The sequence below is a fragment of the Pithys albifrons genome, chromosome 6, assembly GCF_047495875.1.
Source record: "Pithys albifrons albifrons isolate INPA30051 chromosome 6, PitAlb_v1, whole genome shotgun sequence".
Taxonomy (NCBI): Eukaryota; Metazoa; Chordata; class Aves; order Passeriformes; family Thamnophilidae; genus Pithys; species Pithys albifrons.
Window position 1 is genome coordinate 39,163,185 of NC_092463.1, and position 13,941 is coordinate 39,177,125.

Sequence of the window (13,941 nt, forward strand, 5' to 3'; positions counted from 1 at the left end):
CCTTGCAGATAACAATAAACCCCTGTGAAAATAAACTCATTGCATGATACATTAAATTCAAAATACTCTTGACAAATACAATAAATTATATGTAAGAGAAAACACATTGCAATTCACTTGTGTTTGCAAGTGTGACATTCTAAAGGGGAATAATAGTTTGTAAAAATATGACAGCCATTCTGCCAAAAACGGGTAAGAAGAGTAGCAGTCAGTCAGATGATGTTCATGAATGGGTATTGTTACATGTACAAGAATGCAAACTGCATATTAGGAAAATAAACTGCTTTGCTTGTATGATACATTAAGCAATGCCTCCCATTATATTTCTGTCTAGCATAGCAACCAGTAGCACTCTGTCCTGTTCAAGCAAAACTGTTCCAAAAGAAGGCAGACCAACTGGAAAGAGTCCAGAGAAGAGCAGAGAAAATGGTCAGCTGTCTGGGGAAAAAACCAATCAAATGCAAAACAAGAAAGAAAGATTGAAAGAATTGGGTTGCTTGGTCTAAAGAACAGAAGGACAACTGAATACATGAAAATTATAATCTACATAAGTTACCTGTGAAGAGGTAAGAAGAGATTACATTTTTTATACGTATTGGATAAAGTGATGGGTTCAAACTATGACACTGAAGGTTTTGTTATACATTAAGACATCTTATTAACAATAAAAACAATTAGATACTTTTTAATTTCTGAGGTATATATGATTCTCCATTGGAGCTTCAGAAAGCACAAGATGAAGTCTTGAGGTCTTTTCCCATCTCCATTTCTGTAAGACTGTGGTTCATCCTGTTGTATAATATAGAAGCCCTATCTTACCTCTCTGGAGAAATTACATTTACTAAAGTTTTCATGCTAAGTTATACAAAGCCAGACTGTTATTTCAAAATAGTGACTCCGAATTAAGGAAGCCATTACAGGGCTTAACTGTCCAGACTGGCACTATGCCACTTTTTTTCTGGCTTAAATCCCATTAACTTTCATAAGAAATGTGAAGACCTTTGGTAAAAGGATTGCTATCTTCCAGAGACTAGTGTGTCTGACATATTTAGGGATTGTGCACTGCTTTTTCAACTGTCAGAAATGAGTTCTTTTCTCAGGATTCCTACAGAGTCTGCTAGAGAAGTCTTCTTTATCTGCTGCAGCCTGCCCTTCTTTCTGGTGAGCTACTCCACAAGCAGCTGACAAAACAAAGAGCTCATTTGCCTCAGGCGACACTTATTGTGATGAGAGATGAAAGAGCACTCAACTGAGTGAAATGAGATGTGGGCAGAAAACATAGAGACATACATTTTCAGTATGGCTGCTTCATCTCAGAATTTTTTCATATGCTTGTTCTTTGTATTAATCAAACTTCAAGATCATATGAATTCAGTAAAGTATCCCTACTCTGCAGAAAAGATTAAATTCCTTTTGCCTGCCTTCCACCAAAGATCCAATTCTATAAATACACAGACATCCCTAGCAAAAGAACTGTATCATATGGATGAGCAGCTGAAAAAAGGGATGTTTGTTGTACTAATGCACTACTGCATGTTCCTAGGACACATGATTCCATTGCCAGCAAATACTGGGGTGTTGCACGTCATTATACTCTTAAAAGGCTTCAAAGATGAGAGATGTTTATTTAAACCATGTTAATTAGTAGCAAAAGTATCTAAAACTAAGTAGTAAATAAGATAAACTGCAATTTTCTCACAGCTTCTACTCTTCCAAAAAGAAAAAAACAATAGCAGCTTCTGGACTTAGGATAACTAATGGAGCCTTGGATAAGGACTTCTGCATGAAGCCTTCTAAGGATACCCCCTGGAAAGACCATCACTTTTTAAATTATTGACTCTTCACTGATTTTTGTTTTCTCCCTACATATCTACTTCAGCCTGAATATAGTAATACAAATAAAACATGGCTTTTGACGGCCTTTTAAAGTTATTTAAGAAACAGAACACGGTATCATGTTGTGTAACTACAATATGGGTTGTACAAATGTGATTAACTGTACACATGTCCCTCTGTGGCCCAGGGCTCACTCACCACTGCAAAATGAAGAACATCTATTAGATTGAGAAAGAGGATGGCAGAAGCACTTAGTGCAGTCACGATTCAATGGCACTTATAGAGCTATGCCTTGCTTTGTCCACAGAACATAAGGATGACTAAATGCAGAGAGCATGCCTTTGCTTTACATCTGTGCCTACTCAGAAAACCTGCTAGTACTGTTCACAAGAATTGCTAGCTAGTGAAGCACTCCTACTATATGTGAAGCCTGAAGGGGAAAAAACCCCCACAACAATAACAACAAGGTGATCCTTCATTTCAGTTATCTTTGTTTCATATTTAGAACTATTAATATTTCAAAAAGTAAAAATTTAAAAAATATTAAAGTGGAGTGTGAAATAGAAGTAGAAGCTAGTAATTAATTTGTATTGTCAACTGACAGCCCCATTCAAATGCTGGAAAAACTGAAAAATAAAGGCAGCTTACTGCTTCCAACATAGTGTAGTAGAACTCATCTCACGGGTAAAAGCACTCAGAAGTTTAGAACTGTTTTTCTGGAAAGATTTCCCAAGCAGTTTCAGGTTCTGACACATAAGAATGCAAAAGTAAAGATTATTCTGGAAATAATATCAAAAATTAAATAACAGTAAAAGAAACTTGTGTGCACTTGTGTGTTTTCTGTATGTTTTATGAATAAGAGTCCTTTCACTAGTATAAAAATAGGTTCATACATCACACTGGTAGATAAAAAAGTTCAGAAGTTTGAAAGGGCAAAAATTCTCATGCTTTAGGAGGCTCTTCTAGGATTTTGCAGCTAAGAGTTTTAGATATCAAAGTAGAAGCTTAAGACATTAAACAAGATTGTTTTCTGGCTTTTAATTAAAGCAGGCAGAAAAAAGTACAGAAAACACAGAAAGTAATATCCCAGGAGGTTCAAATTAGTCTATAAACAACATCAAAATTTCTCCTTTGAACTGGTAATTTAAATCTATTTTCTAAAAATATTTAACTTTTAATGTGATCTGTGCATCTCCTTTACACTGATAATTACATCAAACATTTTCCATGTAATAAAAATCAGTCACTGTGCATTTATTCCTTTTTTTCACTGCAATTAAGGCAATAGAACTAACAAACCACATCAAAACATTAACAACTGCAAAAAAATTTCTGCACCTGAAGAGTTCAGTCAGAAAGACAATTATCCTTGACATTGCTGAAACTAAAGTCAGAATTCAATATCTTTTAAAACACAAATAGAAAATATAAAAGCTTTGATTTACTGGCAAAATACCTAGAAGATTTTTTAAAAAATCATACTGATATTCTAAAAGGAATAGATAAATAAGAAGTACCTCTACAACACAGTCTTTCTCTGGAACTTCCTATCTGGATACAGCTTTGCACAACTCTGGCCGAGTTTGCTTTCTGTTTACTTAATGCCCTACCTCAAATAAAAAGAAGGTGTATCCTTGAATACTATACCTACAGCATGACACATTGTGGTCTTTTTTCAGCAAGTGAATTTGAATTTTTTTCTTAGCACTATTAGACTTTACAAAAAAATGGAAGAAAGTATTTGGACTAAGTGAGGTTTACCTTAATTTTTAACATTTTCTTTTATTTTAAATATTTTCCTATTCTTGCACTATACAATCAGTTTTCTACTTCAAAAAGGGTCTGATTCAAAGCTCACAGAAATCTGTCTGAGATATTTGAACACTAATGTCAAATACATTAATTTCTACATATTCTGAAGAGGAATGTAATAATTTCACATCTAGGCTGCCTGGATGCCAGAAGCTGTTTGATGACAGATGTATGGACAAAAGTAAACATGTGAAGTATTCCAAGTGTATGGAAGTGCATGCATTGGATTCATCCTGAGGCTGACACTGGTAGAAGGATTGAAGAAGATAGGAAAAGGAATTAAATCTCTCAATAGTATGCAATTGGAAATCTTTTCCCAATATCTGCCCTTAACTATCTCACAGCTCACTGATGGTGTTATGAAATACCCCCTGCCAAGGGGTGCCTAGAGCCTCTGCCATCCAAAGAGACTTGACAGGCTTGAAAGGTGGGTCTGTGAAAATATCATGAAGTTCACAAGGCCAAATGCAAGGTCCTGAACCCAGGCTGTGGCAATCCCAGCCACAACTACAGGCTGGGCAGAGTATGATTGAGAGCAGCCCTGAGGAGGACTTGGGGCTGTTGGTGGATAAGAAACTGCATGTGAGCAGATAGTGTGCACTCACAGACCAGAAAGCCAATTGTGTACTGGGCTGCATCAGAAGCAGCGTGGGCAGCAGGGCAAGGGAAAGGATTCTGCCCCTCTGCTCTGCTCTGGTGAGATCCCACTGCAGTGCTGCACCCAGCTCTGGGCTCCCCAGCACAGGAATGACATGATCTCGTTGGAACGAAGGCAAAAGAGGGCCTCAAAGATGACCAAGTGGGCAGGAGGACCTCTCCTGTGAAGACAGGCTGAGGGAGGTGGGATTGTTTGGCCCGGAGAAGGGAACGCTCTGGGAAGACCTAATTGAGACTTTCCAGTATGTAAAGGGGCTTATAAGAAAGACAGGGGCAAAGTTTTTAATAGGGCCTGTAGTGATAGGCCTGGGGGCAATGGCTTTAAAATGAAAGAGGATGTATTTAGACTAAAGAGAGTATATTTAGACTAGATGTAAGGAAGATATATTTTATAATAAGGGTGGTGAGACACTGGAAAAGGTTGCCCAGAAAAGCTGTGGATGTCCTGCTCCTGGATGTGTTCAAGACCAGGTTGGATGTGGCTTTGAGCAACCTGATCTTCTGGAAGGTGTCCCTGCTCATGGCAGGGCAGTTGGAACCAGATGATCTCTAAGATCTCTTCCAACCCAAGCCCTTCTATGATTCTATGAAAAAAGCTGCCCAACTAACAAAGATGTGGCTAGCATGAATCCATCTTCTGCTCTTCTAACTTAACTCACAACCACCTGAGTTTTCCTAATAAAAATTTTTACCTTTTTCCCAGCCTGATTTTGACAAAACTCAGTCACCAGCCCCAGAATCTTGTTAAACATTTCTCCAGCCAGATTGAACAGTCTTCTGACATTGAGCTTTGGTCTGCCAGGTAGAGAAAAGACAAGGATAAGAGAAAGCCAAGATCAGCTGATGATTTTAAATGTACTCAACATAAACACATTTCAGGTATTTTGATTATTCTTGTGACACTTTCCAATCTTCAGTATTATCCATAAAATAAAAAGAAAAGCAACTGGAACCTGTGCCAGGAAAGAACATGTATCAGCATCACAGAGAAAACATTCAGTTTCATTAAGTCGGTCTTTGAAATGCAGTATTTTCCCCGAATATAACACACAGGAGCCTGAAGGGCTGGATTCATATGATGGCTTGTAGCAGGCATTAGTTATCATGCTCTTTATCCTTCATCTTCTAAAAGTGACCTACAACGTAATACACTGATTTTCCTTTGGAAATACCAAATAAACTTAGTTTTAATTGTAAAAAGTAACTAGTGAAAATTGAACATTTTCAATCTGAAAACTAAATTTGGAAAGATTATAAGTAAGAAAATCTTACAGTGAAAAAAAGTTGTACAGCTTTAAAAGTGGGAGTGTCTGTATACCCTTTACCTCCAAATGTGGATAAACATTTACATAGATACTCACATGACTGTTCAGAAGCATAGTAATATCAGTTACACGCAAACCACTGTATTATTTGTCCCAGGTAAACTAATGACAATGGGTGATACATATTTAAATCTCCCGGAGATAAATTTCGAAGTGCAGGTGTGTCTCAAACAAACATTTGGCAGGGAAAAATCCTGATCGCAGTCAAACAGGATAATCTTCAACACCTGATCTGGGATTAAGATTTTTCCATGTAAGAAATAAAATTATAATAATACCCATACATGTTGCTGATATATTTGAGTGTCGAGGCAAAGAGTTGAAGTGACAGGGTTACCTAATAAGAGACCAGCAAAAGCTCTGGAAGCAGAAAGCAGGATTAGTGATTGGGAAGAAGTTTTTGCATATACTCTGTTAATCTCTGAATGGTTGATATGCCAGCTGGCTTTTCCATAATTCAAACTATTTAAATTCAATTATATAAATAACTAATGCAAAATAAGGTTTATTTTGGGTATTTTATGATCAAATTTCTTCAATAGTCTTAAAACACCCAAACGCCAAACAAGCATTCAAACAAACAAACACAAAAATGAAATTGTTGATACTGTGATCTGAGTTTGGAAGAGACTTGTTTTCTCTCCTGATGGAGGAAAGAAGGGAAAGTAGCATATACTTGCTACATGTGAAAAAGCAATATTCAATAATGAACATAAAAAGGAAAAGAGAATATACATAGAAACCTCCACAGTCCCTTGGATAATACATCTCAAAAAAAGTAAAATTCACAATTCTGTTTTTGCCCTTCACACATCAGTTATTAGCAGTGTTCTTCTCAGACCTTAAAAACTGCAGTCTCACATTGCTGTAACCACTATATTCAGACATCTGTCATATTACATTCACTGTCAACATATTCCTTCAATCCTACATTTCTATCATACATCAATCACTTGTCTGTGCTCTGAAGATCCCTTATATCTTTGCTGTGTTCACCTTTCAGCTCTCAGCTGAAAGATTTTCAAACCGACACAGCCCTAAATGTTCTGAAGTCAAAGCAAATGAAATCAATAGAATTTCTCTTCACTATATAATTTCATTTATCAAAGATATCAGATCAGTACAGCATGATCTACCTTTGGAATAAAGTATTTTCCCTATTATTTTCCTGCCTTAATTATTTATTTCCTTTAAAATCTGTTCTAAAACTCTGCACACTGCTGAGTCAGACTAGTGACCCTGTTATTCCCTGGATAGGCTTTGCTGCTGGTACTACTCCTGGTCCTTCTTTAACACGGGTACAAAATCTGCTAGAAGAGTAATTGATAGTCCTGTAAATTGCATGATCTGAAGCAATCCAGAGCTGCAGTGGATAGAGCACGGCCCCATTCCCCACAAGCACTGAAAGAATTTGTATGCTAGGGTCTGGGTAACGAACAATCATGTTAATAAGCAAACTGCAGTTTTTCAAAGGCTTATTTGATCAAAGTGAGCTGTTTCCATTCATCAAAAAAGAAAAAAAAAGTCAAATCACTCTACGAAGCCTTGACAGTGCTACAGCTGTTCAAGGAAAATTCAATACACCTTTATTTTCATTGTGAGCAAAATGCCTGCTTTCTCCAGACTCACGCTCAAAGACTTGGAATGTTTTGGCTGTCATGAAAAGAAAAATAATTCATTCTTTCTTCTCATTTGAACTATCCAGTATAATCATGATGCTTTAATTTCTGATTTTCTGCTTTATTGATCTTCAAAACAGTTTGATGTGTTGAGTCATAAATTCTCTTAGTGGTAATATCCCTATACTCAAAGTTCTTCCATTCCCAGTGCACAGAGACTAAAGGCATTGGCATATGCACTTGACCAATTAGGGATATTTCTTTTTACATGGAATTTGGATTTAGTGTTCTTTAATGTATGCTAAAATACATTAATATGTTGCCAAAATGGAACACAGGCATTCTTCTTTAGAGTCTCAAGAGAGGCAGAACAGGGTAGATCAGAGGATCTTAAAGCATTGCATATCTTCAAGTGCTAACAGATGAGCAGCAGCAAAGGCTACAGCCTTGGCAGGTATAGGAAAAATCTCCTGACTAGATTTTCCTTCCTCTGGAAGAATTAATTCTCTGCATATGGAGCAATTGCAATCTCTATGGCCTGTTTTCTCCTTTGCTGGGTACTGCCAGAGACTAAAACATCATCAGCAAACAATGGATACAGTGAAGGTCGTAGATTATCAAAAGAACTTTTGTGAAATATTTTCCTTGCTTACCTATACATAAGCTGTATGTACTAACTTGCACATAGGTGTATAAGCATATTGTTCAAGTCTAGATATAGCAGACTTAGTACATATTTATGTGTATATATGTGTGCTCCAATTGTTTTTCATACAGTTAATTTACAGTTCACATTTCTAAATGAAAACTTGCACCTAATTTTAATTTCTTTACTCTTGTGGACATGGCACAATGCCCTACTAAGTAAAGAAAGACTTTATGCAGAGACATCTTTACTGATTTTATTCTACTGTCTACAGCCTGATATTCAGTAGTCAGTAATTTTAAATTGAAAAAATAATCTAAATGAAACATAAGAAATTGAAGATACAATTATCTCAGGGAAGTAGCAACACAATACAGAAGTGTATCTCTACAGGCTCTCAGTTCAAAGAGCACTCTGAGTGATCACTGAGCCCTTGTATCATTTTCATAGTCAAGAGTCTTCTGACTGCTGACTCCTGAGTTAGGCAGGACCAAACAGATTTCTTATTCAATTCCATCAGCATCTACCAGTGTCTGCAGACTCTATTCAAAGTTTATCAGAGTAGACTTGAAATAACTTAATACTTTGTTCAAAATGTAGTATTTTCAGTACCTTAGTTGAAAAGTGAGGCATGTTTCATATTAATATCTTTCACATTAATGTGTTTCACATTAATGTATTTCATTCTGTGTATTCCTTTATCATGTTTCTCAAGATTATTTACTGAAGAAGTGAAAAAATGCACAATGGTCTATGATTCCCATATGGAGTTGGTCATCTTTGGCACAAATATTTTCCTGTTCTTTCTGGTGTACCTGAAAGACACATCCACATGGAGCTCTGTTTAGTTTCCCTTGATTACAAGTGCCAGATTGCATGCCCAGGAGAAGTCACTGTTCTGCTGAACTGTTCATAATACTCAGTAATTGTTAGACATTTCTACTTAAATGATTACAAAGCAAGACAGTTGGATTAAATTTCAGAGTTGGTCAATCTAAGAAGCAGTTTTTTTCCTCAGTGATTTTTTTTCTGGATGAGTGCAGTCTGTGGGTCATCATTCATGGAAATATGTTGCACCCTGAGTCTAATACCTAGAAATTTTATGATGCTTTCCCTGGAATAGTAAGACTACTTTCTCTGTAATGATACCTTTCATATTGGGGAATGTTGGATGTTTTAGTTCTATTTTTTTCTAGACTCAATTTCATCAATATAGATGGGCCAAGGGAGCCATGTTCAGCTGCAAAATAGTTTTGTTTGGCAACTGCAACACAAACCAACCAGGACTGAGAGGAGATTCTAGTGTTACATTATTAGGAATTCTAGTGTTACATTATTAGGATATACACTGAAGGGTTTGTATTTGTAATAAGGAGAACCTGATATCATCCTCTTGGATTGCAATGTTTGAAGTAACAAGTTGGTTATCCTTATTGGGGCTGAAAATTGAGAAAACTTCTGAAAATGGAATCTTAAGCCATTTTCCCAACAACAATAAAAGCAGGATTTGCTGAGATTCTCACATGTTCAATTTTGGACACAGTGCTTCAGAGGAAAGACACTGTCAAACCAAATAGGGCTCAGGAGAGAAGTGAAAATGTTTGGACTATGACCTTTGACAATGAAATGCAAGAGCGGAAGTTATTAGGCTTAAAGAAGAGAAAATACTGATAAGAAATGCAACAGTCTTCAAATTAGTAAAAGGTACTTTTGCAAGGAAAAGGAAATAATCTCTTGTCTTTGGAAGGAATGACAAATAATGTGTCTGTACTAGTGTAAGAAACTTCAGTTAGAAGAGAAATCATAATGATAATATTGGTAAACTCCAGCAAGAGACTGTCCAAGCAGGCTGCAGCTTCTCTGCCAGCTGGGGCTTTTGTGGCCAGTCTGCGTCTCCCCTCCCTACTTTTCTGACTCACAGTATGGGTTTCTTAGTTTTCAATGCTTCCCCTACACTAGAATCAGAATTAATGAGACTAAACCTTCTGCATCAGACCGCGGCTCTGGTTTTGACTCTCTTGAAGGAAAACGAGGGGTTTTTTGGCTTTTCTCAGCCCCAGCCTCCACAACCACGTTGCTGCAGTACAGCAGCCATGTAGCTGCCTCTGAGGAATCATCATTACCTCCCCTCACAAAGATATGTTCTGCTCTGGTAACCTACAACAGTGACTAAAATTCTGTTCTGTTGTGGAAAGTCTGTACAAACACACACATACACAGAGGCTGCTGCTTTTCCATGCTTGACGGTGAATACTACACAGTGTGCACATGAGTGGCCAGGGACAGACAAGAACAAGGACTTTCTTCCTTAATGCAAATAACTCATAGAAGAGTGCTTCCAAAAGCCCAAAGCATACACATAAAGCTCTCAGAAACAAGAAATCTTTATTTTTTTTCCAGGTTTATGAGCATTTCTCAACCAAGTCAGGGGTAATGATTTTGTCAAAGATCACCCATTTGCACACTAAGATGATTATCTTGTCACATACCTCTACAGGTGCGGATATACCACCAGGTGTGTATTATGCAAGAGGTGAAGAAAATGCATTTATCAACTCAGCAGAAAATTTGGAACATGGAAGTTATGAATGCCACAAGAAAAAAAGGATAGATGTTCTGTAACTGCCTTGCATCCACCTGTTCAGACTTCACAGAAAGCTTACTCTGAGTCCATTGTGGTGACGTTACAGTAATGAGTACTGTGGTTTCTCTTGTTCTAGGAGATCAGTCCACTCTGAAATTTTCTGGCCTCCAGAGCAAAGGGAGAGTTCTTACAGAAAGGTATGGATGCAGTTCAATTCTTAAAGTTCAATCACCTGTGGCTCAACTGCAATAATTAAAATAATGCTGGAACCAGTTGGTATAATAATTTTAGAAAGCTTCTGACAGTGCTCCACTAGCTGTGACAGAAAGGAAGCAATGAAGAATAGTCAGAGGTTAGTGCAATCTTTTGTTCCCTCATTTTACTTACTTAGTACTGATAGAGTGTAGGTGAACAGCCCTTGGATCCCTGCCTTCAGACCATAATTCTTTACCTACCCACAAAATTGGTTCATTCTTTTTAAAAACAAGTTTCCTCATTGCCTCAACTGTATCCACTTTTTCTTATTTTTTTTCCTAAACAGAGACTGAAGTTTCCTGAGAGTCTGTATGCTTTATTTGGAATATTTACTTGGAATATTCTCTGCTTCAAAAGCTTCATTCTCTGCTCAAATGCTGCCATTGTGCTGATAGGTAATAAGTCAAAGACTACATAATTAGGAAAAAAAAAAACAAAGGAAAAGACCACGACAAGAAGACCAGAAGGGTACTCTGGAAGTCATCTGTCCAACCCCACACTCAAAGTGGGACAATCATGATACCAAATCACATCACCCACAGACTTGCCAAGTATTAAAAAATCAAAGCACAGCAAGTTAGAAGATAGCATAGGAGGGTACTCCTATGGTTTGTACAGTGTTTGTGTTTATTCACTGCAAATGTTTCATTGAGACATAGTAATGTTAAGAAGACAAAAGCCCTTGGACACTGTTCTGAGGATCCATACTTCTACACTCCAGTCTGAAAAACAACATAAGGGTGTTTGAAGACAGCTGAGGAATATAATCCTTTGTTTATCTTTTACATATTTTGCAACACAGAATGAAAGATCATTTCCATTAGCTGTATGGTTTTGGTTGCTTTGACAAAATCCCAGAGCAATATGGATATTTAACACGAATCCGATATGAACAAGGTGCATTAACATGAGCAATATTAATACTTATCTTTTTCTCTGTTTCATAATAAATTTTTCACAACAGTTGCTTCAAATTAAGAGCTAAAGCTTCATGAAGAGTTACTGATGATGTTTCACTGCTAGTAGAAGTGTTAGCTGTGGAAATAAGATAGTGGGGTTGGAAGCAAAGTCAAAGAGAGGGCTGTCACCTAGAGGGTTTTGAAACTGCTAACAGGAAGTTTTCCCTGTCACTCAGAATAAGTTAGCCCACTGAGAAGGGATCAGTGCATACTCACTAGATTCAGGCAAGTTCAGAAAGGAATTGTTCCTCAAATAGTTTGGGTTGAAAGGGATCTTTAAAGGTAATCAAACCCAACCCTCCTGTAATGAGCAAGGACATCTTCAACTAAGTCAGGTGGATCAGAACCTGACCTAATGAAGTCTTCCTGACAATCCTAATACACCAGGGAAGTAGTGTACTGATACCACCTCTGATAACAGTCATACAGGGCTTTCCTCCTGACCATCTCCAGCCGTTCCCATATAAGAGGACAGGTTATTTTTTAGAGACAACTTCTCAGAAAGCCCTTGTAATTTTCTTAACATCAGCATGGTCATTACATCCATTTCAGAGGTAGGATGTATCTGCATATCTGACTCTCTTGGGATCCTTTCCATGAACTCTGGCTCTACAGCTGAGAACAAACTGATGGGTTGAATAAAATTGTATTTACATTGTACAGTGCAAGTACTTACAGCCAGCTGTGCTGATGGGTTTTCATACAGTGTGTCTTAATTCTTTTCCTCTGCTCTGTAGTAAGAGTAAATTTACCAGCAGACTTCTGATGGTATCTCAGTACAATCACATACAATATAGCCATTGTGAAAGCTACTTGCAGATTCCACTATGCATTTACAACTTGGATTTTTGATGATTTGAAAAGAGATTTGTGTGAAGTTATTTGTCTTAATGACATCCTGCCAAAAGTGATATGGTTTTATGCTAAACAGTGCTTAACAGCACTGAAAATGTACACATATCTCGGGCCTGTCAGCACTTGCCATACAAGTAAACCCTTTCTGTTGGCTTAGTGTCCTGGGTTTAAGTAGGTGTAGGCCTAAATTTAAGTTTTAGTTTTAGAGCAGGTCTCGGACTATCAGCTGACTTGAGCTGGGTCAGGCAGCTGACAGCTGACTCTACTGGCCAATGGTATTCCAGACCATATGCTGACATCACCTCAAATATAAAAAGAGAGGGAGGAGGAGCTTCTGTCTCTTTTTGATCATGGCTGGGTCCTGAGAAGACATACAGTGCTGTCCCAGGAAGACCAGGCCCAGCACCAGCTCACCACTATGTTATCTCGGGAAAGCAGAATGTTTATTCTTAGTTTTCCCTCTGTCCCTTGGAGGATTGAGTTCTCTTGGGTGATTTGTAGCTAAAATGGTGGGATTTGTGTTCGAGTGAGAAGTTATTGTTTGTTATTTCTAACTTTTGTGGGTGTGTGTTTTATAATACTTTTAATTTTTCCTCCTTCATGTGAATAGATAAACTAGTTAAGTTCAAGTTTTCCAGGTATTTTTTTCTCCCACTTTTCTCAGCAAGGGGTGGAAAGAGGGAGTTTTGTCCCTTTGGTTTATACTTGGCATTTTACCAAAGTATTCAAACTAAAACACTTGTGCTAAGGTCGTTCTTTGTGACAGACTGTGGCAACAGTGAGCCTGTCCCTTCAGAGTGCCCCTTGACGGCTCTGCAGCTGAAGTTTGTGGTTAAGGCAGCCCTTCCTCATCAGTCCTTTGCCTGATTCTGGGAAGAGTCAGCCACTGTGTCATGGCTAAGTCAGCTACAGTCTAATAGAGAGACTGCTTTGGACCATACACTGCACCTCTAAGGACTGGATTGCCAGGGGGCTAATTAAGATAATTTACAGGCTGTTTGGTTTTGCTGTATGCACTGCCCCATCCCCGTTGGAGATAGAAGGAATCCTGTGTGGGGGAAGAAAGCAGGTATTTTTTGAAGCATTAGGCCAGCTGTCCACAGCCACTGCTCCCAACAGAAGCTGGCAGTGATGTGAAGAGGGAGCATTCTGGGGAGAAATGGAGAGGGCTGTGGGCAGGCTAATATGTTTTGGGCTACCATCTCAAAGCTGCCCTGAAAGTAAACATAGCCTATGGAGAAGAGACTGAAAGAATCGCTTCAAAGAAATGCAGAGAACATTTCCTCTTCTTGTGACCAGTAATCTCAAAAAAAGTAGTATTTTTTTCTTTGCCACACAGAGGACTCCAGCCCCTGCAGAAGACTGGAAAAGGTGTGGAAGCACTGTGCAGTCT